Source organism: Oryctolagus cuniculus, chromosome X (genome assembly GCF_964237555.1).
Source record: "Oryctolagus cuniculus chromosome X, mOryCun1.1, whole genome shotgun sequence".
NCBI classification, from domain to species: domain Eukaryota; kingdom Metazoa; phylum Chordata; class Mammalia; order Lagomorpha; family Leporidae; genus Oryctolagus; species Oryctolagus cuniculus.
Genome location: NC_091453.1, coordinates 33,251,996 through 33,278,984, shown reverse-complemented (window position 1 = coordinate 33,278,984; position 26,989 = coordinate 33,251,996). Strand labels below are relative to the sequence as shown.

General features: G+C 50.3%; 3 pseudogenes; all 3 read left to right on the top strand.

The window, feature by feature from the left end:
• Window positions 1–1,010: 1,010 nt before the first annotated feature.
• LOC138847648 (UV excision repair protein RAD23 homolog B pseudogene) lies at window positions 1,011–2,249 on the top strand (annotated as a pseudogene).
• Window positions 2,250–7,087: 4,838 nt separating this feature from the next.
• LOC138847642 (UV excision repair protein RAD23 homolog B pseudogene) lies at window positions 7,088–8,586 on the top strand (annotated as a pseudogene).
• A 6,368-nt stretch (window positions 8,587–14,954) lies between these two features.
• On the top strand, window positions 14,955–16,436 carry LOC138847643 (UV excision repair protein RAD23 homolog B pseudogene; annotated as a pseudogene).
• Window positions 16,437–26,989: the final 10,553 nt, after the last annotated feature.

Here is a 26,989-nt window from a genome sequence, read left to right as displayed (position 1 = left end):
TGTGACCTTGCAGATTTAAATCACACCTTCAGGGTGGGTGCAGTCTTTAGTCAGAGCTGGCAGGGGAAGGGGATGAGAACCTGGGGAGAGCTGGATCAGCTCCAAGAGACCCTGGCTATTTTGTGTGACCTTGCAGTTTAAACCATGCCTCCAGTATAGCTGCGATCTTCCACCCAGAGCTAGCAGTGGAGGGGGCTGATCCCCTATGGAGACAGGCGGTCTCCAGGAGACCCCTGCAGGCTCCTTGAGCCCCAAGCAAAACAGCATACGTACGTGAAACCCCTGTCCAATGGGCACCCCCAATAGCATAACTCAATTAACATATAGTACTGCCTTCAAATCCGAGGACGCTTCCTCAAAGCCAGTGTGCTGCTGGGGCGTTCCACCTGTCTTCTGAAGCACCAGACACTTTCTCTATTGCTTGTCAATGCAATAAAGTTTCTGCCTCTTTGCAAATAGTTTTCTGGCTTTTCATTTCTGTACTAAGCTGGGGAAAAGAACCCACGAGACTCGCTCTGGCAACCATCCTCCCTTCATGACTGGTATCAAACAGCACAAGTGTAGGAAACAGAAAATGAATAAACACAAAGGGATACAATGTTCCAGAGCTTATTACAGAGTAGCAAACGGAGAAAGTTCTAGAAAGGTTAGCAGTCACCCAAAGGGATCTAAAAGACGCTGTGAAACACCAGAAGCCCAGACAGAGGCCCCGGGAGCTCGGAGTGCACGGACGAGCGAGGCCGAGCACCGCGACCGGGTGGGTGGCGAAGGAGCGTCCGGGCGTGGGAGGGCCCCTCCCGGCCACCGTCACGCGGGGAGCAACGGCTACTCCTGGGTGGGGGAGGGGCTGGCGGCGGCACGGCGGCCATCTTGAGCCAGGGGCCCTCACTGTGGAGGCCGGGGCTCACGGAAGGAGGCCCCGCGGGCAGGGCAGAGCGCGCTGGGCAGGGCGACTGGGACCCGCCCCCGCAGGGTCCCGAGAGCCAGAGGCAGAGGCAGTGTGAGGAGCGCGGCGGTGCCCGCCCCGCCAGGCCTCGCGCCCGCCTGCCCGGCGGCCAGCACGCGCCCCAGCCCGGCCAGCCGACCAGGCCGCGGCCCTGCGCGGCGGCGCCATGCGGCTCACCCTCGAGGCCGGGCCGCAGCTCACCTTCCACATCGACATTGACCCCGGCCAGACGGTCAGGGCCCTCAAGGAGAAAATTGAAGCCGAGCAGGGCAGAGATGCCTTTCCGGTAGCGGGGCAGCAGCTCCTTTATGCGGGCCGCGTCCTCCCGGACGACGCTGTGCTCAGAGACTGTCAGATCCACGAGCACCACGCGGTGACGGTCCTGGTGGCCAGACCCGAGGCGGCGACCACAGCAGCACCGGCCACGGCCACGGCCACGGCCACGGCCACAGCTGGGCAGTCCCATCCTGCCACCGCGGCATCGGCTGGTGCTGGGGCCCCAGCGCGCGGCCCTGCCTTGCCCGCCGCGCCTGCCACCTCCACGCGTGCCAAATCTGCGCCTGCCACCTCCACGCGTGCCAAGTCCGCGCCTGCCTCCGTGTCAGCATCCAGTACAGCGTCGGCTCAGCCTGCACCTGCATCACCTCAAGCGGCAGGGCAGCAGGCAGGTCCGCCAGGGGCTCCAAGCCCCACACCAGATGATGCCATCGCGGGACCCTCCTCTCGGGCCCAGCCGTCTGAGCAGGCAGCAAGGCTGACACGTCCGGCTTCCGAGCAAATGGTCGCCGAGATCGTGTCCATGGGCTACGAACGGGAGCACGTCCTTGCAGCCCTGAGAGCCAGCTTCAACAACCCTCACAGAGCCGTGGAGTATCTTTTAATGGGACTCCCCGGAGACAGGGCAAGTGCGGTCGAGGTCGAGCCCCCTCAAGCCGGTAGCAGCGGAGCTGGTCGTGAAGAAGCTGGCCATGAAGGAGGAGGAGTGGACAGCGCGGGAACCGAGGAAGCATCAACAGGAGATGGCAGCTATGTGGAAGTAACACCCCAGGAATTGGCAGCTATAGAGCGGTTGAAGGCTTTGGGCTTTCCTGAAGGCCTTGTGGTTGAAGCATATTTTGCTTGTGAGAAGAATGAGGAGTGGGCTGCCAATTTTCTGCTCGAGCAGGACTTGGAGGAGGACTGAAAGGGACTCTCCTGTGGCTCACATTTCATGCCATTTGTTAATGCTGACTTTGTCTCCTACCGCGTCTTGGATGACTTGGCCTTAGGTTCACCATACTTGGCATCAGAACTAGATGTTGGGGCAGGGGCGGGAGTCACACGTTGCAGGGTGGGGAGAGATACCCTGCCTGGCTGCTTCAACCAGCAGGTGCCTCAAATCCACACAGTGTGCAGAGTAGGCTGCCACCCACCAGCAGCCATTGCAGGTCCTCATTTCTCCTGTGAAGCACCAAGTCACTTGTAGGTTTCTCCCTTTGCAGTGGACTCCATCCGCAATTGTAGTTTTCGTTATTTCTTTGAAACAACTTCAACTTTTCCTAGGTTTCCTTTCTGTGTTCTACTATCCTATCATTTCTTCTTTCTGTGATGCCTCTGTCTAGGATACAACACTAAGTCACTTTTGCTAGGTTTCTGTTTTCAGTGGGCTCCATCCGGAGTACTCCCAGGGTAATGTAATGCCGTTCCTTCCAATGAAATGTTTTGAAAGATTGTATTTGTATATAGAAAGGCAGAGTTACAGAGGCAGAGGTCGAGAGAGTGAGAGAAAGAGGGAGAGTCAGAGAGAAAGAGAGTGGTCTTCCATCCATTCAGCCATGTGTAAACTTTCAATTGAACGATTTCTCTCTCTCTCTCTCTCTCCCCCTCCCCCCCACCTCTGCCTAATGTATTTCTAGCTTTCAAATAAATAATTAATCTTTTAAAAGTTCTCTCTCAGTAGAATGTATGTGAGACCTCTCTAACCTGATTTGAGTAGCTGTACCTGGATAGGATGAGTAATGTTGCTGTTCTCTTTGTCCAGTTTTCATTAGAATATAAATGACACGTGTCAAATATCTGTGTATATTACATTTATTGCAATAAAGCTTTTAAAAGAGATTCGATTTGTTTACTTGAGAGTTAGAGTTACAGATAGAGAGTGGGAGAGACAGGAGTAGGTCTTCCACCCAGTGGTTCACTCTCCAATGGCCACAATGTCAGGAGCTGACCCTATGTGAAACCAAGAACCAGAAGCTTCCTCTGGGTCTCCCACACGGGTGCAGGGGCCCACACATTGGGCCATCTTCACTGCTTTCCCAGGCCATCAGCAGAGGGCCTGTTGGAAGAGGAGCAGCTGGGACATGAAACAGGGCCCTCATGGCATTCTGGCACAGCAGGTGGAGGCACAGCCTGCAGTGCCTTCAGGACGGGCCCCACACTAAAGTTTTAAAGCCACACTTGCATGTTTGCTGTGGACGTGTCCCGCTGAGAATTGATGACTGTTGAGGCCCGTGCACAAGAGCAGCATTCCCTTCCCCTCTCTATTGCCTTTCTTGGGCAGAAATTGGTCGTAAGTGAGAGACCTGCCCAGTTAGAACCCACTGAGTGGTGAGCCAGCTCAGAATTCAGACGAGTATTTCAAATCTCCTTTCTGGTATTTGTAAATGCAGCGCTTTCTTAGAGAAGAATCTGTTACTACTGAGACCACCTGTAAATATTACTGTCAACAAGAGTAGGCTGTGGTATGGCACTTGTTTTGGGGACTAGCTTACTTCACTAGGTAGAACAGATTCAAGTTGCATCCATTTGGTGTCAAATGACAGGATTTCATTTTATACTGCTGTGTACTATTCAATAGTGTACATATACCATAATGTCTTTATCCAGACTTCAGTTAATGGACAGACATCTGGGTTGATTCCCTCTCTTAGCTAGTGTGAATTGAGCTGCAGTAAACATGTGGGTACAGCTAACACTTGGATATGCTGATTCCATTTCCCTTGGGTAAATTCCCAGGAGTGGGATGTTTGGGTCATCTGGTAGGTCTACATTTAGAATTCTGAAGTATCTCCATGCTGTCTTCCACAGCAGCTGTACCAATTTACACTCCCACCAACCGTGGGTTGGGAACCTTTTCCCACATCCTAGCCAACGATTGTGGTTTCTTGACTTCCGTATGAAAGACATTCTAACGCGGGTGAGGTGAAACTTCACTGTGGATTTGATGTGCATGTGCCTGACAGCTTGTGATACTCAACATTTTTTCATATTCCCATTGGTCATTTGAATGTCCTCTTTGGCAAATGCTTGTTCAAGTAATGTGCCCATTTCTTAACTGGATTGTGTGTTTCCATGTTGTTGAATTTCTTGAAATTTTTGGATTCTGGTAAAGTTGCTTCATTGAAACATGCCAAAGATTGAAATTAGAAGACAAAACTACAGATTTTCTAAATAAATCACAGGAAGGAGTTCAGAGTTAAGACTTGAGAAAGACTTCTTAGATGTTAAACTTCAAGCAACATCCAACAATTTTCAAAGGAATCATTTGAACTAGGAAATTTGCTTTGCTTGTTTTGCAAAAACCCATCACGGATCAAATAAGCAAGGACTGGCAATAGACAGGCCAATTTATGTGCAAACCACTTATGTAACCAAAAGACTCACTCATAGAATGTATGAGAACATTTTGGAAACCCCACGTCACAAGGCAACAAATAGAAGAATTCAGGGGCAGGCACTTGGAGCATTAGTTTAGGCTGCTCTAGCAATGTCAGTCCCACATGGACATAAATGATTCAAGTCCAGGCTTCACTGCAAATCTAGATCCATAGTAATGCACACCTGGGATGCACAGGTGATGGTTCAATATGTCTGTCCCTACCACAAACTTGTGAGGTGGGAATGCAGCTATGTGATGCTCTTTAGCCAGGCCAGCCATGGTCTGTGGGCTCTGAAGGAGTGAACTGGTAGATGGAAGATGTGTCTGTCCCTGTCTCCTGCCTCTCGAGTACAATGGAAGAAAGCAGCATTTAGAAAAAATGTGTGTTCTAGTGCCAAAAATGTATCGCTTCCTGCACGTGTACTCAAAATACCATTTCCAAGCAGTTTATAAATCGTTGTCTTTTTTTTCATATCTCAAGGCAGGAGCAGGAGTGGGAAACAGAGACACTCCTCCAGTTGCCCACCACAATGGGACCTGGCAGAGGCCAAAGCCATGAGGCAGGAACTCCTCTAGTCACCCAGGTAGATGGGAGGGCCCCAGGTTCTTAGGCGCCACATTCTGCCGCTGTGCCAGCTGCCATAGGCTGGGGGCTATATTAGAAGCAGAGGAGCTGGGCCTCAAACCAAAACTCCCATATGGGACGCTGGCATCCCAGGCAGTAGTTTCACCTGCTGTGCCAACAGGCTGCCCTAAACCAAGAATTCTCTAATCAGCAAAGCTGACTTTGGGGAATGAAAAAGCCATCCAGAAGTTAACCCTGAAAGAAATCTTGGACACTCTAGCCAGCAGAACTTCCTTGAAACAGTGGGTCAAACACATCCTTACGACAGAAATGCAGAACTAAAAGAGGGGGTCTCCCAACATGGAATGAAAGGCAGTAGAACAGCAGGTGTCCAAAGAGAGGTACGCATAGGACAGAGCCTAAACTAAGGAGAAAGTGCTGATATTTCACAGAAAGGTAGAAGGAAGGATTTGGAATATTTTCACCATAAAGAAATGTTGTTGGGGAGTCAGATGTGTTGACCTTGATTTGTACATTACACACGGTTTCCATGGATTCCAACAACACACACTGGACTCCATGTTTGGCATAGCAGTGTAGACAGACACAGATTGGGACACCTGCACCCCACACTGGTATGCCTGCCTATATTCAAGTGCTTGCTTGGCTGCCAGTTTTAGTTTGCTATGGATGCAGACTGTGGTGTCCAGCAGGGGAGGCATCACATACTTGGATCCCTGCCACCAACATGGGATCCATGGACTGAGTTCCTGGCTCCTGGCTTCTGCCTGACAGAGCCCCAGCTCTTAACCAGGCTTTGGGGAAGCATATGAAGGAGGAGAAACCTCTGTCTGTCTTTTCTTGCTGACTCTCCACATTTCAAAATAAAAAATTGCAAAGGTGGTGAGTTTCTATTTAAAAAGGTACATGGTATCACATGCATATGTAAAGTTTCTATATGTCAATGCAAAAAGAATTTCAAGGTACAGTTGTTGTGGGTTTGGAGACAACATGGGAAGCCAGCATCCCTTGTCAGAGTGTTAGTTCAATGCCCAGCACCTAGCTTGTCATCGAGCTTCCAGATGATGGGTCTGGAAACAAGCCTAGGATGGCCCAAGGTTTTATGCACCTGCCACCTGCAAGCAGTCCTGGGTTTAGTTCCTGGCTCCAACTTCAGCCTTGCACAGCCACAGCTATTCTGTACACATGGGCTCTTAGCCATGCCACGGAGACCTCTCTATATATCTGTCCCTCTCACTATCACTCTGCCTGCAAAATGAGAAAATATTTTTACAAGTCAACAAATGGAACTATATCAGATAGATTTCATCCTTTCAGAGCATTGTTAAGAGCATGGTGTCTGAGGCATAAATGAGCCCATGGGTGTTTTTTCCACAGTGTGAGGTGAAACAAGGGGGATTCCATAGCATACCTTACACTTGGGTGGCAAGAGAGACTGCACAGATATTTAAAGGAGAAAGAGCAATGTGCAGGAACAGAACTTGGATGTGCACAAAGGGATACAATGTTCCAGAGCTTATTACAGAGTTAGCAAACGGAGAAAGTTCTAGAAAGGTTAGCAGTCCCCCAAAGGGATCTAAAAGAGGCTGCGAAGCACCAGAAGCTGAGACAGAGGCCCCGGGAGCTCGGAGTGCATGGACGAGCGAGGCCGAGCACCCCGACCGGGTGGGTGGCGAAGGAGCGTCCGGGCGTGGGAGGGCCCCTCCCGGCCACCGTCACGCGGGGAGCAACGGCTACTCCTGGGTGGGGGAGGGGCTGGCGGCGGCACGGCGGCCATCTTGAGCCATGGTCCCGCACTGCGGAGGCCGGGGCTCACGGAAGAAGGCCCCGCGGGCAGGGCAGAGCGCGCTGGGCAGGGCGACTGGGACCCGCCCCCGCAGGGTCCCGAGAGCCAGAGGCAGAGGCAGTGTGAGGAGCGCGGCGGTGCCCGCCCCGCCAGGCCTCGCGCCCGCCTGCCCGGCGGCCAGCACGCGCCCCAGCCCGGCCAGCCGACCAGGCCGCGGCCCTGCGCGGCGGCGCCATGCGGCTCACCCTCGAGGCCGGGCCGCAGCTCACCTTCCACATCGACATTGACCCCGGCCAGACGGTCAGGGCCCTCAAGGAGAAAATTGAAGCCGAGCAGGGCAGAGATGCCTTTCCGGTAGCGGGGCAGCAGCTCCTTTATGCGGGCCGCGTCCTCCCGGACGACGCTGTGCTCAGAGACTGTCAGATCCACGAGCACCACGCTGTGACGGTCCTGGTGGCCAGACCCGAGGCGGCGACCACAGCAGCACCGGCCACGGCCACGGCCACGGCCACAGCTGGGCAGTCCCATCCTGCCACCGCGGCATCGGCTGGTGCTGGGGCCCCAGCGCGCGGCCCTGCCTTGCCCGCCGCGCCTGCCACCTCCACGCGTGCCAAATCTGCGCCTGCCACCTCCACGCGTGCCATGTCCGCGCCTGCCTCCGTGTCAGCATCCAGTACAGCGTCGGCTCAGCCTGCACCTGCTGGCACACCTCAAGCTGCAGGGCAGCAGGCAGGTCCGCCAGGGGCTCCAAGCCCCACACCAGATGATGCCATCGCAGGACCCTCCTCTCGGGCCCAGCCGTCTGAGCAGGCAGCAAGGGCGCTGCTGACACGTCCGGCTTCCGAGCAAATGGTCGCCGAGATCGTGTCCATGGGCTACGAACGGGAGCAGGTCCTTGCAGCCCTGAGAGCCAGCTTCAACAACCCTCACAGAGCCGTGGAGTATCTTTTAATGGGACTCCCCGGAGACAGGGCAAGTGCGGCCGAGGTCGAGCCCCCTCAAGCCGGGAGCAGCGGAGCCGGTCGGTCTTCAGCGGTGGAGGCAGATGCAGGGACTGCGACATCGGGTTCTGGAGGACACCCCCTGGACTTTTTACTGAATCACCCTGAGTTTCAACAGTTGAGACAGATTATTCAGCACGATCCTTCATTGCTTCCAGAAGTGCTGCAAGGCATACGTCCGCGGAATCCTCAGTTACTCGCGCAGTTTAGCCAGTACCAGGGGTATTTGAGTCGCATGCTAACTGCCCCTGTGGAAGAAGCTGGCGGTGAAAGGAGAGGAGGAGAAGGAGTTGACAGTGTGGGAACTGCAGAAGCAGCCAGAGCAGATGGCAGCTACATTAAAATAACACCCCGGGAATTGGCAGCTATAGAGAGGTTGAAGGCTTTGGGCTTTCCTGAAGGCCTTGTGGTTGAAGCATATTTTGCTTGTGAGAAGAATGAGGAGTGGGCTGCCAATTTTCTGCTCGAGCAGGACTTGGAGGAGGACTGAAAGGGACTCTCCTGTGGCTCACATCTCCCGCCGTTCCATTCGTTACACTGACTTTGTCTCCTACAGCGTCTTGGATGACTTGGCCTTAGGTTCACCATACTTGGCATCAGAACTAGATGTTGGGGCAGGGGCGGGAGTCACACGTTGCAGGGTGGGGAGAGATACCCTGCCTGGCTGCTTCAACCAGCAGGTGCCTCAAATCCACACAGTGTGCAGAGTAGGCTGCCACCCACCAGCAGCCATTGCAGGTCCTCATTTCTCCTGTGAAGCACCAAGTCACTTGTAGGTTTCTCCCTTTGCAGTGGACTCCATCCGCAATTGTAGTTTTCGTTATTTCTTTGAAACAACTTCAACTTTTCCTAGGTTTCCTTTCTGTGTTCTACTATCCTATCATTTCTTCTTTCTGTGATGCCTCTGTCTAGGATACAACACCAAGTCACTTTTGCTAGGTTTCTGTTTTCAGTGGGCTCCATCCGGAGTACTCCCATGGTAATGTAATGCCCTTCTTTCTAGTTCTTTTTGCACATCGGTTTTGGACACAGTCTCCGCTCTATAGAAATGTTTTTCAAAGATTGTATTTATATATAGAAAGGCAGAGTTACAGAGAGGCAGAGGTCGAGAGAGTGAGAGGAAAAGCAATAGCCAGAGAGAGAGGTCTTCCATCTGTTTAGCCATGTGGGCAGTAAACTATCAATTGGAGGATTCTCTCTTTTCCTCCCTCTCTGTCTCTCTCTCTGTCTGTCTCCCTCTGCCTTATGGAAAACAACTTTCAAATAAATTAATCTTAAAAAATTTCTCTCTCATTAGAATGTATGTGAGACCTGTCTAACTTGATTTGAGTGACTACCTGGATAGACAGAGTGATGTTGCTGTTCTCTTTGGTTTTCTTTGGTTTTCATTATAAGCAAAATGCCCCGTATCCATTATCTGTACATGTTTTATCTATTTCAATAAAGCCTTTAAAAAAGATTTTATTCATTTATTGGAGAGATACAGTTACAGAGAGTGAGAGAGAAGGGTGAAGGTCTTCCAACAAGTGGTTCATTCCCCAAATGGCCACTATGGCTGGAGCTAACCCTGTGTAAAACCAAGACCCAGAAGCTTCCTCAGGGTCTCCCACAACGGTGCAGGGACCCAAGCACTTGGGCCATCTTCTACTGCTTTCCAGGCCATAAGCAGAGAGCTGGATTTTTAGAGGAGCAGCTGGGACTCAAACCATGCCCACATGACATGCTGGCCCTTCAGGCAGAGTCATAGCCTACAATGCCGCAGTGCTGGCACTGCAATCAAGTTTTAAAAACACAGTTGCATGTTTGCTGTGGACGTGTCCCATTGTGAATTTATCACCTTTGAGGCCCATGCACAAGAGCAGCATTCCCTCCCCTTCTCTCTCTCTCTCTCTTTTTTTTTTTTTTTTTTTTGGACAGGCAGAGTGGACAGTGAGAGAGAGAGACAGAGAGAAAGGTCTTCCTTTTGCCATTGGTTCACACTCCAATGGCTGCCGCGGCCAGCGCACTGCGCTGATCCGATGGCAGGAGCCAGGTGCTTCTCCTGGTCTCCCATGGGGTGCAGGGCCAAGTACTTGGGCCATCCTCCATTACACTCCCTGGCCACAGCAGAGAGCTGGCCTGGAAAAGGGGCAACCGGGACAGAATCCGGCGCCCCGACCGGGACTAGAACCTGGTGTGGCCGGTGCCACAAGGCGGAGGATTAGCCTAGTGAGCCAAGCCGCCGGTCTTGCCTTTTCCTTGGCAGGAATATGACTGGGAGCTGGCCATAAGTAAAATAGCTGCCTATTTAAAAAACTGACTGAATGGTGAGCCAGATCAGAAAGCAAACAAGTATTTCAAAATACACTTTCTGGTATTTGTAAATGTAGTGCTCTGCTAGAGAAAAATATGTTACTACTGATGTCATCCGTAAATATTACTGTCAACAAGTGTAGTCACTTGTATGGCATTTGATTTTGGGCCTAGCTTATTTCACTAAGTATAATGGATTCCAGTTACATCCATTTTGTTTCAAATGACAGGATTCCATTGTATACTGTGTACTATGCAATAGTGTACATATATTATAATGACCATATTCAGTCTTCAGGTGATGGACATTTGGTTTGTTTCCCTATCTTAGCTATTGTGAATTCAGCTGCAGTAAGCATGAAGGTATAGCTAACACTTTCATATGCTGATTTCATTTCCTTTGTGTAAATTCCCAGGAGTGGGATGTTTGGGTCATATGCTAGGTCTCCATTCAGAATTCTGAGGTATCTCAGACAGTATATTGTTTCCCCAGTAGCTGTACCAGTTTACATTCTCAACAAGTGTGGATCAGTTGCCTTTTCCCAAATCCTCGGCAAATGTTTGTGGTTTGTTGACTTCTGTATGAAAGACATTCTAAGGGGGTGAGGTGAAACTATACTGTGAATTTGATTTGCAATTCCCTGACAGCTAGTGGTCCTGAGCATTTTTTCATGTATCTCTTGGACATTTTATTTCCTCTTATGACAAATGCTGTCGCTCCCCGTCTTCGTGGAGGAACGACACAGGACCCTGCGCTGTTCTTTCGTCTGTTCGGCCCTCCCCGGGTTTGCTGCTGGTTCTTCCCGGGTTGGCTACTGTCCCTTCCACCTCCGTGGAAGGGCAGTTCCCCCTGGGCACATTCCCCACTTCCGCAGGGGAGCGGCACACCGCTGGCCGGCTCTCTCGGGGGCTGCACAGGTGTTCCTTCAGATAGATGTTCCCCTTAGATGTTCCTGGTGCATGCCGTCTCTCTCCTCCTTTATAGTCCTCCTCCGCCAATCCCAACTCTGCTGCCCACACGCCGAGTACGCTGCTCTCCTCCAATCAGGAGCAAGTCCTACAGTTTATTGGCTGAACTGGAGGCAGCTGTGTAGAAGCTGTTTTCTTCTCTCCCAGCGCCATATTGTGGGAGAGCAGATGCACAGAATAAGTCTTAATTCCAGTAACTTAGTCTAGTCCGAGTTGCTCCCCACAAATGCCTGTTCAAGTAATTTGCCCATTTCTTATCTGGATTGTTTGCTTTCTTGCCATTGAGTTCATGAGCTCATTTTAGATTCTGGTAAAGTTGTTGCATTGAAATATGACAAAGACTTAAATTAGAATATAAAAGTACAGATTTTTAAATAAATCACAGGAAAGAGTTTCAGAATTAAGACTTGGAAAAGACATCCTAAACATGACAATTAAAGCAATATCCAACAATTTTTAAAGGAATCATTTGAACTAGGAAATTAGCTATGTCTGTTCTGCAAAAAACCAGTAAGGATCAAGTTAGCAAAGACAGGCAACAAAATGGCCAAAATACATGCAGATCACTCATGTAACAAAAGGACTTATTCATACAGTGTACAAAAATATTACTGAAAATTCACGTCAGACAGGCAATGATAAGCTGAATTGAGGGGCAGGCACTTGGAACATTAGTTTAGGCTGCTCTAGCAATGTCAGTCCCACATGGACATAAATGATTCAAGTCCAGGCTTCACTGCAAATCTAGATCCATAGTAATGCACACCTGGGGTGCAGGGTTCAATACGTCTTTCCATACCACTAATGTGAGAGGTGGGAATGGAGCTATGAGCTGCTCTTCAGCCAGGCCAGCCATGGTCTGTGGGCTCTGAAGGAGTGAACTGGTAGATGGAAGATGTGTCTGTCCCTGTCTCCTGCCTCTCAAGTACAATGGAAGAAAGCAGCATTTAGAAAAAATGTGTGTTCTAGTGCCAAAAATGTATCGCTTCCTGCACGTGTACTCAAAATACCATTTCCAAGCAGTTTATAAATCATTGTCGTTGTTTTTTTCATATCTCAAGGCAGGAGCGGGAGTGAGAAACAGAGACACTCCTCCAGTTGCCCACCACAATGGGACCTGGCAGAGGCCAAAGCCATGAGGCAGGAACTCCTCTAGTCACCCAGGTAGATGGGAGGGCCCCAGGTTCTTAGGCGCCACATTCTGCCGCTGTGCCAGCTGCCATAGGCTGGGGGCTATATTAGAAGCAGAGGAGCTGGGCCTCAAACCAAAACTCCCATATGGGACGCTGGCATCCCAGGCAGTAGTTTCACCTGCTGTGCCAACAGGCTGCCCTAAACCAAGAATTCTCTAATCAGCAAAGCTGACTTTGGGGAATGAAAAAGCCATCCAGAAGTTAACCCTGAAAGAAATCTTGGACACTCTGGCCAGCAGAACTTCCTTGAAACAGTGGGTCAAACACATCCTTACGACAGAAATGCAGAACTAAAAGAGGGGGTCTCCCAACATGGAATGAAAGGCAGTAGAACAGCAGGTGTCCAAAGAGAGGTACGCATAGGACAGAGCCTAAACTAAGGAGAAAGTGCTGATATTTCACAGAAAGGTAGAAGGAAGGATTTGGAATATTTTCACCATAAAGAAATGTTGTTGGGGAGTCAGATGTGTTGACCTTGATTTGTACATTACACACGGTTTCCATGGATTCCAACAACACACACTGGACTCCAAGTTTGGCATAGCAGTGTAGACAGACGCAGATTGGGACACCTGCACCCCACACTGGTATGCCTGCCTATATTCAAGTGCTTGCTTGGCTGCCAGTTTTAGTTTGCTATGGATGCAGACTGTGGTGTCCAGCAGGGGAGGCATCACATACTTGGATCCCTGCCACCAACATGGGATCCATGGACTGAGTTCCTGGCTCCTGGCTTCTGCCTGACAGAGCCCCAGCTCTTAACCAGGCTTTGGGGAAGCATATGAAGGAGGAGAAACCTCTGTCTGTCTTTTCTTGCTGACTCTCCACATTTCAAAATAAAAAATTGCAAAGGTGGTGAGTTTCTATTTAAAAAGGTACATGGTATCACATGCATATGTAAAGTTTCTATACGTCAATGCAAAAAGAATTTCAAGGTACAGTTGTTGTGGGTTTGGAGACAACATGGGAAGCCAGCATCCCTTGTCAGAGTGTTAGTTCAATGCCCAGCACCTAGCTTGTCATCGAGCTCCTGGATCATGGGCCTGGGAAAAAAGCCAAGGATGGCCCAATGGCTTGGGTACATGACACCAGCAGGCGGACTGGACTGAGTTCCTGGCTCCAACCTATTCTGTCCACATGGGCATTGAGCCACAGCCTGGAAGATATATACATATGTGTGTGTGTGTGTGTGTGTTCCTCTCTGTATCACTCTGCCTGCTAATGATCAAATATTTTTTACAGATCAACAAAAGGGTCTGTATCAAATAGATTTCACTTTTGCTCAGAACATTGTCAGTATCTGCAAGGTGGCTGAAGCAAAAATTAACCAATTGGTGTGGTTTCCACAGTGTGAGCAGAAACACTGAGGATTTATTTCATACCCTATCTTGCACTTGGGAGATAGGGGAGATTGCACAGAGAGTTAAACAGGGAGTCTGGCGGCCCCGTCAGACACGGGGAGAACGTCCTGCACAAGCAGGCTGCCTCTCCAGGACACTGGCATTTCCTCTACTAACACCTTCCTGTGCTGCAGGTGTGACCTTGCAGATTTAAATCACACCTTCAGGGTGGGTGCAGTCTTTAGTCAGAGCTGGCAGGGGAAGGGGATGAGAACCTGGGGAGAGCTGGATCAGCTCCAAGAGACCCTGGCTATTTTGTGTGACCTTGCAGTTTAAACCATGCCTCCAGTATAGCTGCGATCTTCCACCCAGAGCTAGCAGTGGAGGGGGCTGATCCCCTATGGAGACAGGCGGTCTCCAGGAGACCCCTGCAGGCTCCTTGAGCCCCAAGGAAACAGCATACGTACGTGAAACCCCTGTCCAATGGGCACCCCCAGTAGCATAACTCAATTAACAATTAGTACTGCCTTCAAATCCGAGGACGCTTCCTCAAAGCCAGTGTGCTGCTGGGGCGTTCCACCTGTCTTCTGAAGCACCAGACACTTTCTCTATTGCTTGTCAATGCAATGAAGTTTCTGCCTCTTTGCAAATAGTTTTCTGGCTTTTCATTTCTGTACTAAGCTGGGGAAAAGAACCCACGAGACTCGCTCTGGCAACCATCCTCCCTTCATGACTGGTATCAAACAGCACAAGTGTAGGAAACAGAAAATGAATAAACACAAAGGGATACAATGTTCCAGAGCTTATTACAGAGTAGCAAACGGAGAAAGTTCTAGAAAGGTTAGCAGTCCCCCAAAGGGATCTAAAAGAGGCTGTGAAGCACCAGAAGCCCAGACAGAGGCCCCGGGAGCTCGGAGTGCACGGACGAGCGAGGCCGAGCACCGCGACCGGGTGGGTGGCGAAGGAGCGTCCGGGCGTGGGAGGGCTCCTCCCGGCCACCGTCACGCGGGGAGCAACGGCTACTCCTGGGTGGGGGAGGGGCTGGCGGCGGCACGGCGGCCATCTTGAGCCAGGGGCCCGCACTGTGGAGGCCGGGGCTCACGGAAGGAGGCCCCGCGGGCAGGGCAGAGCGCGCTGGGCAGGGCGACTGGGACCCGCCCCCGCAGGGTCCCGAGAGCCAGAGGCAGAGGCAGTGTGAGGAGCGCGGCGGTGCCCGCCCCGCCAGGCCTCGCGCCCGCCTGCCCGGCGGCCAGCACGCGCCCCAGCCCGGCCAGCCGACCAGGCCGCGGCCCTGCGCGGCGGCGCCATGCGGCTCACCCTCGAGGCCGGGCCGCAGCTCACCTTCCACGTCGACATTGACCCCGGCCAGACGGTGAGGGCCCTCAAGGAGAAAATTGAAGCCGAGCAGGGCAGAGATGCCTTTCCGGTAGCGGGGCAGCAGCTCCTTTATGCGGGCCACGTCCTCCCGGACGACGCTGTGCTCAGAGACTGTCAGATCCACGAGCACCACGCTGTGACGGTCCTGGTGGCCAGACCCGAGGCGGCGACCACAGCAGCACCAGCCACGGCCACGGCCACGGCCACGGCCACAGCTGGGCAGTCCCATCCTGCCACCGCGGCATCGGCTGGTGCTGGGGCCCCAGCGCGCGGCCCTGCCTTGCCCGCCGCGCCTGCCACCTCCACGCGTGCCAAATCTGCGCCTGCCACCTCCACGCGTGCCAAGTCCGCGCCTGCCTCCGTGTCAGCATCCAGTACAGCGTCGGCTCAGCCTGCACCTGCTGGCGCACCTCAAGCTGCAGGGCAGCAGGCAGGCCCGCCAGGGGCTCCAAGCCCCACACCAGATGATGCCATCGCAGGACCCTCCTCTCGGGCCCAGCCGTCTGAGCAGGCAGCAAGGCTGACACGTCCGGCTTCCGAGCAAATGGTCGCCGAGATCGTGTCCATGGGCTACGAACGGGAGCAGGTCCTTGCAGCCCTGAGAGCCAGCTTCAACAACCCTCACAGAGCCGTGGAGTATCTTTTAATGGGACTCCCCGGAGACAGGGCAAGTGCGGTCGAGGTCGAGCCCCCTCAAGCCGGTAGCAGTGGAGCTGGTCGGTCTTCAGCGGTGGAGGCAGATGCAGGGACTGCGACATCGGGTTCTGGAGGACATCCCCTGGATGTTTTATGGAATGCACCAGAGTTTCAATTATTGAGACAAATCCTTCAGTACTTTCCGTCTTTGCTTCCAGGAGTGCTGCAACGCATATGTCCACAGGATCCTCTATTACGTAGGCAATTTAGACAATATCAGGATTATTTGGTTCACATGCTAACTGCCCCTATGGAAGAAGCTGGTGATGAAGGAGAAGGTGGAGGTGGCACTGTGGGAACCGCAGGATCATCAAAGGATTGTAGCTACATTGAAGTAACACCTCAGGAACAGGCAGCTATTGAAAAGTTAAAGGCAATCGGGTTTCCTGAAGGACTTGTGATCCAAGTATATTTTGCTTGTGATAAGAACGTGGTCTTAGCTGCCAGTATTCTTTCTGAGCTGGCCTTGGAGGAGGACTGAAAGGGACTCTCCTCTGACTCACACTTCGCGCCGATGCATTACGTTTTTGTTTACTACAACGTCTGGGATGACTTGGTCTCCTACCCACCATACTCGGCATCTGGTACCATATATTGGGGCTGGTGCAGGAGTCATGATGATGCAGGGCTGGGAGAGATACCCTGGCTGTCTTTTATTGGCCTTGATAAAATAATAAGTTACTTTTACTGGCTTTCCCTGTTTTCAGTAGACTCCATTCCACCACTGTGTCCAGACTACACCCAGGGTAATGCCTTGCTTTCTATTTCTTTATTTCAGTTGGTTTTGGAAACAGTGTCTGCTCCATAGAAATTTCTTAAAATTTTTATTTACATATTTGAAAGGCAGAATTACAGGGAGGCGGAGGCAGAGAGCGGGAGAGACAGAGAGAGACAGAGAGAGAGAGAGAAGGAGAAGTCTTCAATCTGCCAATTCACTCTCCAAATGGCCGCAACAACTAGAGCTGGGCCGATCCAAAGCCTGGAACCTGGAGCTTCTCATGGGTTTCCTACATGCAAGTAGGTGCCCAAGGTCTTGGGCCATCTTCCGCTATTTTCCCATGCCATAGCAGAGAGCTGGCTAGGAAATGGAGCAACCAGCCCTAGAACCAGCACTGGTATGGGATGCTGGAACTACAAGCAGTCGAGTTACTCGCTTTGTCAGAGCGCTTGCCCCACTCCCTAGAATTTGTGGTCCATTTCATGGCAACTAGGGAATGCCTTCATGAAATTGCCAACAATGCTGGAGCACCTGTAAGCAGAAATGCCTGATTATTGATGGTTGTTGCTGCTTCACATAGGTGTGAAATTACTATATAAGGAACCTCATGCTTTCCTGTGACATATGTGGGGTAGGGGAGGAGGGAAAGGAACCAGTTCTTCATGTGAAAATACGTAAATTTATTTTAAAAGATCTCGGGGCTGGTGCTGTGGTGTAGCGGATAAAGCCACCACCTGCAGTGCCAGCATCCCATATGGGCTCCACTTTGAGTCCCAGCTGCTCCACTTGTGATCTAGCTCTCTGCCATGGCCTGGGAAAGGAGTATAAGATGGCTCAAGTCCTTTGGCCCCTGTGTGGGCTTGTCCTGAAAGGCCCACACTGTCGGGATGGTGGGGGGATGGCATTCTTCAAGAAGAAGCACCAGAGACTGTTTCAGTGAACATGGCTGTTTATTAACAGTTAGCCATAGGCTTTTATAGGACAGACAAAATGCAGTAGCTAGTTCAGGGTAGCAACACTAATTCTATAGGATAAAGGCAATACTGGTGCTTCTACCTGTCTCCAATCAGCTTGAAGCTCACGTGGTTTACATATTCTTCCAGGTGGTCTTATGTGGCTAGGCCACACTTGGGAGCTGTTTACCTAGTTGACAAGCACAAGGCCCCTCAACAGGAAGTGGAGTGGGGGAAATGTGCCTGGGGTCCCTGCTGCCTAACAGCAGTCAGGTCATGTGTGGGTCTCAGTGTGCTGAGCCCCGACCATGGTCTTTCCCAGGAGGCGTGCTATGCCATGCCCTCTTAAGCTTCTGCATGGGCCAGGCAGGCAGTCTCCCAGCCAGGCACAGGATCATCCATATCTCTCCCCTCTGTTTTAGGCCAGACTATCTCGATGGCCAAAATCTTTGCTAGTGGAGCAGCCTTTTGCTTGGCAGATGGGACTCAGCTTAGTGCGGCATGGAAAAAATAGATCAGTACACTGCAACCCACGATGACCACTACTGTAGTCATCAGTGCATAGGGATGGAACCAAAATTTCGTGAGTCCCTACCAACCATTCCCTATGTAAACGTGGTAACTGCCAGGATAGAAATGTGGGTGGCATTAGGTTTTGGGTTAAATTGAAGAGCACCTGAGAAATAACCCATCCCGAGGGCCCCTGATACAGGCTGACAAGTAACGATATCGAGTTTCCCATTCTAAAGCAGGTACATTGGTGATACAAACAGCTGTGAAGCAAACATCAGGCTGGGGATGCATGGTTGGATGAGGGAAACTGGTGACAGCTGCACTGTAGTGACAATGAATATACCAGCAGCTTTGATCAGTCCAAGGGCTCTCTTAGTCCACTGTACTAGCTGCCTGATGGCATCCTTGATTGGCTGGTTCCAGGGTCCTGTCCAGTTACTGTATATTTGGGCAGGAAGTCAAGTCGCTGGGGCCGTCTTGGGACCCAGCCTGGTCACAGGCAGCCTGAGAGTTTGACTTCATTGTTGCACAGTTCAGTAACCCCAGCAACAAGCACGTTGTATTGGGGGTTGGAGACAGGATTGAACTGGGTCCACCAGACCCCTGAGTTCTCCCCATGTTACCCAATGTTGAGGGGGGGCAGGCCACATCCTCTCCTAGTGTCTCTTCATCAGCGGCTCATTTAGTGGAAAGGCACTGAAGCTGGCTTGTTGGAGGGTTGGTTTGCAGAGATTGGGGTCCAGGGTTTGACATTTTGAGCTGGTATCCACATAGACTATGGAATGATCTCTGGAAAGACACAAGTGAAACCTCTTCCCATTGTTATGAGGGGATCAGGCCCTTTCCATTGTTGGGTGGTCAGGTCCTTCCATCTAACCAGAGGTATTGGGCTCATAAGGGGTCTCCAGTATCTTATTGCTGGCGGCTCTCCAGAGGGTGAGACTTCTAAGAAATTTAAGGTGAAGAGAGCAAAATTACCATGCTCATGGTGGGTACCGTAGTCTCCCCTATGTTTTTCAATCATAGTCTTAAGGTTCTGATGTTCTCTTTCTACATTGCCTTGGCCCTGGGGTTATAGGGTATGCCCATGATATGACCAATGGCATACTTAACGCAAAAAGAAGCAAATGTGTAAGCAGGGTCCTTATCAGTTTTTGTGGAAAGTGGGTGTCCCATAATAAGAAAGCAGGACAGGAGGTGAGCAATATCCTTAGGGGTGTTTTCACCTGTGGAAGGAGTTTCCATTATAAACCCCAAATAAGTGTCCATCGTTACATGGAGGAACTTTTGTTTGCCAAAGGAAGGGAAGTGAGTAACATCCATTTGCCACAGAGCATTGGCTTTAAGGCCCCGAGGATTAGCCCCCATTGGTTGTAGTGGTGCAAAAGGCCAAAATGGGGCACACCTAGCACAATTGACAGACTGTGTGTTTGCACTATTGGATGGGTAGGTCAGAGAACAAAGCAGCAAGGGAGCGGGCTGATTGATGAAACTGAGAGTGAGGATCTCTTGCAGTGCACTCAGTGGTGAGCACATCGGGGCAGGTCAGCACATCAACCTGTATATTAAAGGGAAGGTAAAGGATTAGGCAGACTAGAGTGCGCTGTGATGTATTGAACAGAGTGGAGATGTGCGTGCTTCCAGTACGTGTTGTAGTGAGGCAAGCAGGGTATCTAAAGAGGAAGAGAGATCCAATGTACATTAGGCATGAGGGAGTTGGGGGAGGAGTTGAGTGCAATATATGCTGTCAGTGAAAAGGTTGCAGGACTCAGGAGTCAGGCATAGAGCATGATAGATAGCAAGGAGCTCTAGAAACTGTGGGGATCCTGCAAGGTAGGAGCGGACAAACTGAGTCGATGGTTGCTTGGGGGTAAATTTGACAGTAGTGATGGTTTCAGAAATGCTAGTGTCTGTAAAAACAAGCGGGGCTTGAGGATTGGGTTTAGAGGAGATAACAGAAGGAACAGAAAGGGGCAGCAGACGCATTACTTGGAGAAGTTTGCTTGGGGGGATGTGACTACCTATCTGGTCAGTATAGCCAGCCAAGGCAGTCATAAGGGAAGCATCATTGAGGAGAGCAAAATCCAGCGACGACTTAAGAAGTGGGATAACCAGGTGATCAGGCTTACAGCCAAACTGTCTAACAATACAATCGTAATTTTCTAATAAGAGAAGAAAGCCTATAAAGAGGAGACTGGAGCTCTGACATGGCTGTGGGGGACAGATGGGCCCAACCAAGACATTATCAGGAGGCTACAGCATGTCTGTGGATGTCCTAGCAGAGCCCAGAACAATGGCCCAGAGTTCTTTTTGTGGATCCCAACTATGAAGCTGTAGGAAGCAAGGGATTGGTTAACTAGGCTGAGGGCACACTCAGCTTCTTCAGTAAGCTCTCTAGGGGAGGTGGGATCAGGGTTCCTGCATAGACATGTAAAATGGGGGGTAAGTTGTTAACTTTAGCCAAGGACGAATGCAATTTATGTGTTCCAACTGGACCTGTAATTTGTTTAAGGTAGCTTTCTTTGGGATAGAAATGCAGGGTGGAACAGGGTGAACAGTGTAGGGAAGCATCTCAGTGCGCAGGAGGTGAAAAGGAGGAGTTCTGGGACTACGACAAGGTCTATGGCTTGGAGGTTTTGTACAGCTTGAGGGAAAGCTCCTAGAACCAGCAGAAGTGATCCATGTAGTGGATGATATTTAAGCCAGTAATGGCAAACAAAGGTGTCAGAGCCTTTAAAAACATAAATTTGGCAAATGGACAAGCTGTTTTCATGCCTTGTGGCAAGACTATTCACTGAAACCGTTGCCCTGGGACTGTGTTACTGGGCACAGATACTGTGAAGGCAAAATGCTCCCTATCCTCAGGTTGAAGGGGGATACGAAAAAGCAGTCTCTCATATCCAGAATGCGAAAGACATGACAGTGGGAAGCACAGTAGTTATGGGGATTCCCGGCTTTGTGGTGCCCATTTTTGTCATGTGGGTATTGACAGCCCTCAAATCATGGAGGAGCCAGATGGAAGATGTGGATTTTTTGTGGATGACAAAAATAGGAGTATTGTAAGGGCTAGTTGAGGGTTCTGTATGACCCAAGTCTAACTGTTGTTGAGCCGAAGCGGTTAGATGGCTTAGCTTTTGTCGAGGCAGGGGCCACTGTTCTGCCCACATGGGGGTATCATGAGTCTATTGTAATTTGATGGGGATGGCACGAACAGTGGCCCCTAGAATTGGGGGCACTTATTGAATTTGGGGGACTCATGGCCTGTTTGTAGAAGGTCTTCCAGACAAAACTTATCCTCAGTAGTTAGCGTAGCTCCCATGCTACTAAGCAGGTTGCGACCAAGCAAATTACTACCCAAGCCTATAGTTATCAGCGACTGCACATGGCCCTTGTGTCCCTCTGGGTCTCTCCAAACAACAGGGTGTTTTAGCTGACGATGGGGAGAAAGTACTGCCACCACTCACACATCAGGGCCTTGGATATTTTCCCACTCTGAGGGAACTTCCTCGTCTCTCATTATGGTGACACCTACACCTGAATCAGCTACGCCCTGAAGACCTTACCATTAAACCAAACATGTGTGTGAGGCTTGATCTGTGACTCCAGAGGAATGGTCCAGTAAGCCCTAGGGGCACCTGTTCCCATTTGATTGGGTCGTCCAGCGTTGGGGTGGCGGGACGGTCCCCCTTGAGATGATGGGGCTCCTGCTTTGGAACAGCAGACCCCTTGCTGTTCACATTCATCTTAGTAAATAGCCCTCCATTTTAGAAAGTCCACGGGCTCCAGAGAGGTCCTTCCAGTCCCAGGGGCAGTTAAGGCCAATGGCTATGGTCTCCAATAGTTGTTCAGTATAGGGGGAACGAGGACCATTTTTATGTACTCCTCACACAAATCCTTGAGTGTGGAATAACAGTGGCCATACCACTCCTGGGGGCATTGAGGGGTTGGCAGAACATTGAAGAGGAAGGCCTCAGTGAGCTTACCTGAGAGAGAAATGCAGATCCCCATGTCAGGGAGGGAGGGGGCAGTGGGCTGAAAAGTGCCCAGGAGTCAGAGCCCCAAGGCGGGGATGCAGCAGAAGCTGCTCCAGGAGGAAAGCAGCCTCAAGGAACCTGAGTGGCAGGGTCGAGGGTGCATCAGGTGAGCACCTCGAAGAGGAGGTGGCACCTCTGGCCAGGGAGGGGCTTGTGGTTTGGGCTGGCCCAGCAGGACCCAACCTGTTTATCTGTAGGAGGTGGGGCCTGGAGGCAAGCCTTTTGAAAACAAGGGAGGGGGGTCAGGTAACAAAAGGAGGAGGCTCTCCCTGTGCCCCAGGAGGAGGAACTGATGGCCAAGTTAACAGGGGCCAAGAATAGGTGGGAGGGGAGATTCAGGCGAGGAGGGGAGATTCTGGCGAGGAGGGGAGCAGAAGCCAAGGTGGCCACTCCCGTTTGGTCCCCTATCTGGCCCGCAGCCTCTGTGTTTTTATCTTTGGTCTGGTGGGGAGGTTCTGAGTCAGAATCACTGTCGGAGTTGCAGGAGGAGGAGCCCACTGATCAAACTCTGTAGATCTTGCAGAATCTGAGGCAGAACACAGAGGTCTGCCCAAGGCGTGGATGTCAGGAAAATGGCAGTAGGGGGAGCTAAGCATTGCAAGATGGCAATAACTATAGGGTAAAACTGGAGGGGGACAGGTATGTTGGCGTCCACCTCCCACTGTTGGGTGGCTTGTAAGATCTTATCCCCGTCGAAGGGATCATAAATGTCTACTGCCTCAAGCCAGGGACACATGCCCGCAGCAGTTTCCCCAAACTTTTCAGTTTCCTTCCGTTTTAGTTTAAGGCCACGTAAAGCCTGTAAGAGCTTAGGCCTGGGGTCCTTACTCAGGGTCTGGCCAATAGTGAGGGGCGAAAGTAAGCAACAACCAGAAAGCAAAAGAAAGAGCTCAGAAGATAGAATCACAGACAGACCAATCCAATGGGGTGGTCGCAGGGGAGCAAAAGAAAATCCTCATAGGGAGCCAACGACTGTGGTGGGGGCCCTTAGAACGGGGCGAAGGGAATGGGGGAAAGGGAATCTGTTCTTCATATGACAGTACATAATGTTATTTTAAACATTCTTTATCATTGGAATGAATGTGAGACCCGTGTAACCTGCTTCAAGTAACTGTAACAGTATAGGCATAATGATGTTGCTGTTATACTTGGTTTTCTTTCAGGGAAATGGCACGTGTTGCATATCTGTGCACTCAACAGTTGATAACAATAAGGGTTTTTAAATGTTTTTACTCATTTATTTGAAAGCTATAGTTACAGAGAGTGGGAATTAAGAGGAGAAGGTCTTTCAACAACTGGTTCACTCCCCAAATGGCCACAATGTGCAGAGCTGAAACGATCAGAGGCCAGAAGCCAGGCTGTTCCTCTGGCTGTCCCACATGGGTGGAGGGGCACAAGCCCATGAGTTGTCTTCCACTTCTTTCCCAGGCCATGAGCATAGGGCTGGATTGTAAGAGGAGCAGCTGGGACTTAAACCATGCCCTCATGACATGCTGGCCCCAAAAGCAGAGGCATAGCCTACAATGCCACAGCGCTGGCACCGCAATCAAGTTTTAAAACCACACTTGCATGTTTGCTGTGGACGTGTTCCATTGTGAATTTATCATCTTTGAGGGCTATGCACAAGAGCAGCATTCCCTCCCCTTCTCTCTTGCACTTTCATTCCCAGAAATGTGATTGGGAGCATAGTATAAGTCAGACAGCTCCCTGTTTAAAACACCCACGGAATGCTGATCCAATGTTCAGAATTTCTGGTACCTGTAAGTACTTTGCTTTATTAAAGAAGTATCTATTACCATTAAAGTTTCCTGTGAATGTTACTGTCAACAAGAGTAGGCAGTAGTATGTTATTTGTCTTTTGGGGACTGGCTTATTTCACTAAGTATGATGGTTTCCAGGTGCATGCATTTTATTGCCAACGACAGGATTTTATTTTATTTTTACTGCTGTGCAGTATTCCATAGTGTACATTTACCATAATTTCTTTTTTAAAATATTTTATTTATTTATTTGAAAGTCAGAGTTACACAGAGAGAGGAGAGGCAGAGAGAGAGAGAGAGAGAGAGAGAGAGAGAGGTCTTCCATCCGATGGTTCACTCCCAAACCGGCCACAAGGGCCAGAACTGTGCTGATCCGAAGCCAGAGTCAGGCATATCTTCTTGGTCTCCCACGTGGGTGCAGGGGCCTAAGGACTTGGGCCATTTTCTACTGCTTTCCCAGGCCATAACAGAGAGCTGGATTGGAAGTGGAGCAGCCGGGTCTCAAACCAGTGCCCATATGGGATGCTGGCCCTCCAGGCCAGGGCGTTAACCTGCTGCACAACAGCGCCAGCCCCCATCATTTCTTAATATCCAGTCTTCAGTTGATGGACATCTGTGTTGATTTCCTATCTTACCTATTGCAAATTGAGCTGCAATAAATATGCGAGTACAGGTAACTCTTTCATATGCTGATTTCATTTCCTTTGCCTAAATTCCCAGGAGTGGGATGGCAGGGTCATATGGTAGGTCTACATTCAGAATTCTGAGGTATCTCCATACTGGCTGCCACAGTGGCTATACCTGTTTACATTCCCATCAACAATGGATTAGGGTACCTCTTCCCCCACATCTTGGCCAACATTTGTTGTTTGTTGTGTTGATTTCTGTATGAAAGACATTCTAACCAGAGTGAGGTGAAACTTCATTGTGGTTTTGTTTAGAGGGATAGTGACCTGAGCATTTTTTCATGTGTCTGTTGGCCATTTGAATTTCTTTTGAAAAATGCCTCTTCGCATGGAAAGCCAAGACACTGTGGTAAAAAGTGTCCTACATGAAGGACCTCAGTGGTTAGGTCCCCAGTGGAAAGAAGAGGTCATCAAAGAAGGAGGTACTTTTCTCTGAAGGGAGGAGAGAACTTCCAATTTGCTTATGGTCTTATCTAAATACTGATGCAGTTTGTGGGTTCAAAAGGCTTCCACAGCCTAGGCAGCTCCTGTCAAGAGCCTTGGGTGATCACTGACGACATACATAAAATTCTTTTTTTGAATATTTATTTATTTATTTATTTGGACAGGCAGAGTGGACAGTGAGAGAGAGACAGAGAGAAAGGTCTTCCTTTTTGCCGCTGGTTCACCCTCCAATGGCCGCCGCGGCTGGAGCGCTGCGGCTGGCCCCACCACGCTGATCTGATGGCAGGAGCCAGGTGCTTCTCCTGGTCTCCCATGGGGTGCAGGGCCCAAGCACTTGGGCCATCCTCCACTGCACTCCCTGGCCACAGCAGAGAGCTGGCCTGGAAGAGGGGCAACCGGGACAGAATCCGGTGCCCCTACTGGGACTAGAACCTAGTGTGCCGGCACCGCAAGGTGGAGGATTAGCCTAGTGAGCCGCGGCGCTGGCCAACATACATAAAATTCTTAACTGCTAAATGTACAATAGGAGTTTCTGTTCACTCTAGCTCCCATGCAGGACCTCTGTCCTCAGAGAGCTGTATTATAATTATGCCTAAATGCTAGCAAAAGATATGTCATTCTTGGGTGCTTCTTTAAAGTTAATTAAGTTTCTTAAAAAAAAGTGAAATTAAATTCAAAATGCAACGACTTTGAACATTACTTGTCTCCACTGATGAGGAATGGTTTCTTTGGTTTTCCTTTCCTTGTACAATTTTTTTTGACAGGCAGAGTTAGACAGTGAGACAGAGAGACAGAGAAAAAGGTCTTCCTTCCATTGGTTCACCCCCCAAATGGCCACAGTGGCCGGCGCGCTGCGCCAATCCGAAGCCAGGAGCCAGGCGCTTCCTCCTGGTCTCCCATGTGGGTGCAGGGCCCAAGCACTTGGGCCATCCTCCACTGCCTTCCTGGGCCACAGCAGAGAGCTGGACTGGAAGAGGAGCAACCAGGACAGAACCGGCGCCCCAACCAGGACTAGAACCTGGAGTGCCAGCGCTGCAGGTGGAGGATTAGCCTAGTGAGCCATAACGCCGGCCTCTTTGTGCAAATTTTTGAACTCTTTACTTAAAAGAGAGTTGGTCTTCTGTGTATAAAGTTAATAAAAAATGTATCTTAGTGGAGAATGGGACAGAGAATGGGAGAGAGAGGAGGAGAGGGGGCAGGAGTGTGGGTGGGAAAGCGGGTATGGTGGTAAACATCACTGTATTCCTAAAGTTGTACTTATGAAATGCATGAAGTTTGCATTCCTTAAATAAAAGGTTTCTTTTGGAGAAAAAAGCCTGTTCAAGTAATTTGCCCATTTCTTAACCAGATTATTTGTTTTCTTGTTGTTGAGTTTCTAGAGATCTTTATGGATTCTGGCAAACTTATTTATTTAAAACATGCCAAAACCTGCATGGGAGACCAGGAGGAAGCACCTGGCTTCTGGCTTTGGATCAGCACAGCACACCAGCCATGGCAGCCATTTCGGGGGTGAACCAACGGAAAAGGAAGACCTTTCTCTCTGTCTCTCTCTGTCTAACTCTGCCTGTCAAAAAATTTTTTTAAATTATAAAAAAATGCCAAAAGATTGAAATTAGAACATAAAAGTACGTATTTTCTAAATAAATCACAGGAAGGAGTTTCAGAGTGGAGATTTGGGAAAGACCTCCTAAACATGGCACTAAAAGCAACATCCCAACAATTTTTAAAGCAATCAGTTGCACTGGGAAATTATCTATATTTGCACAAACCCATTACACGGAGAAGTAAGCAAAGTCAAGGTACAGACTGTCAGAAACAAATGCAAACCATCATCTAACAAAGGACTTAGCAGTACAGTGTACAAGGCTACTTCTGAAAGTCCACGAGACACAGGCAATGAAAAGATGAGTTCAGGGGCAGGCACTTGGAACATGAGTTAGGCTGCTCTAGGGATGTCTGAGTCCCACATGGACATCCCTGATTGAAGTCCAGGCCCCACTGCAAATCCAGCTCCATACTAAAGCACAGCTGTGAAGCACAGGTGACAATCCAATCCAT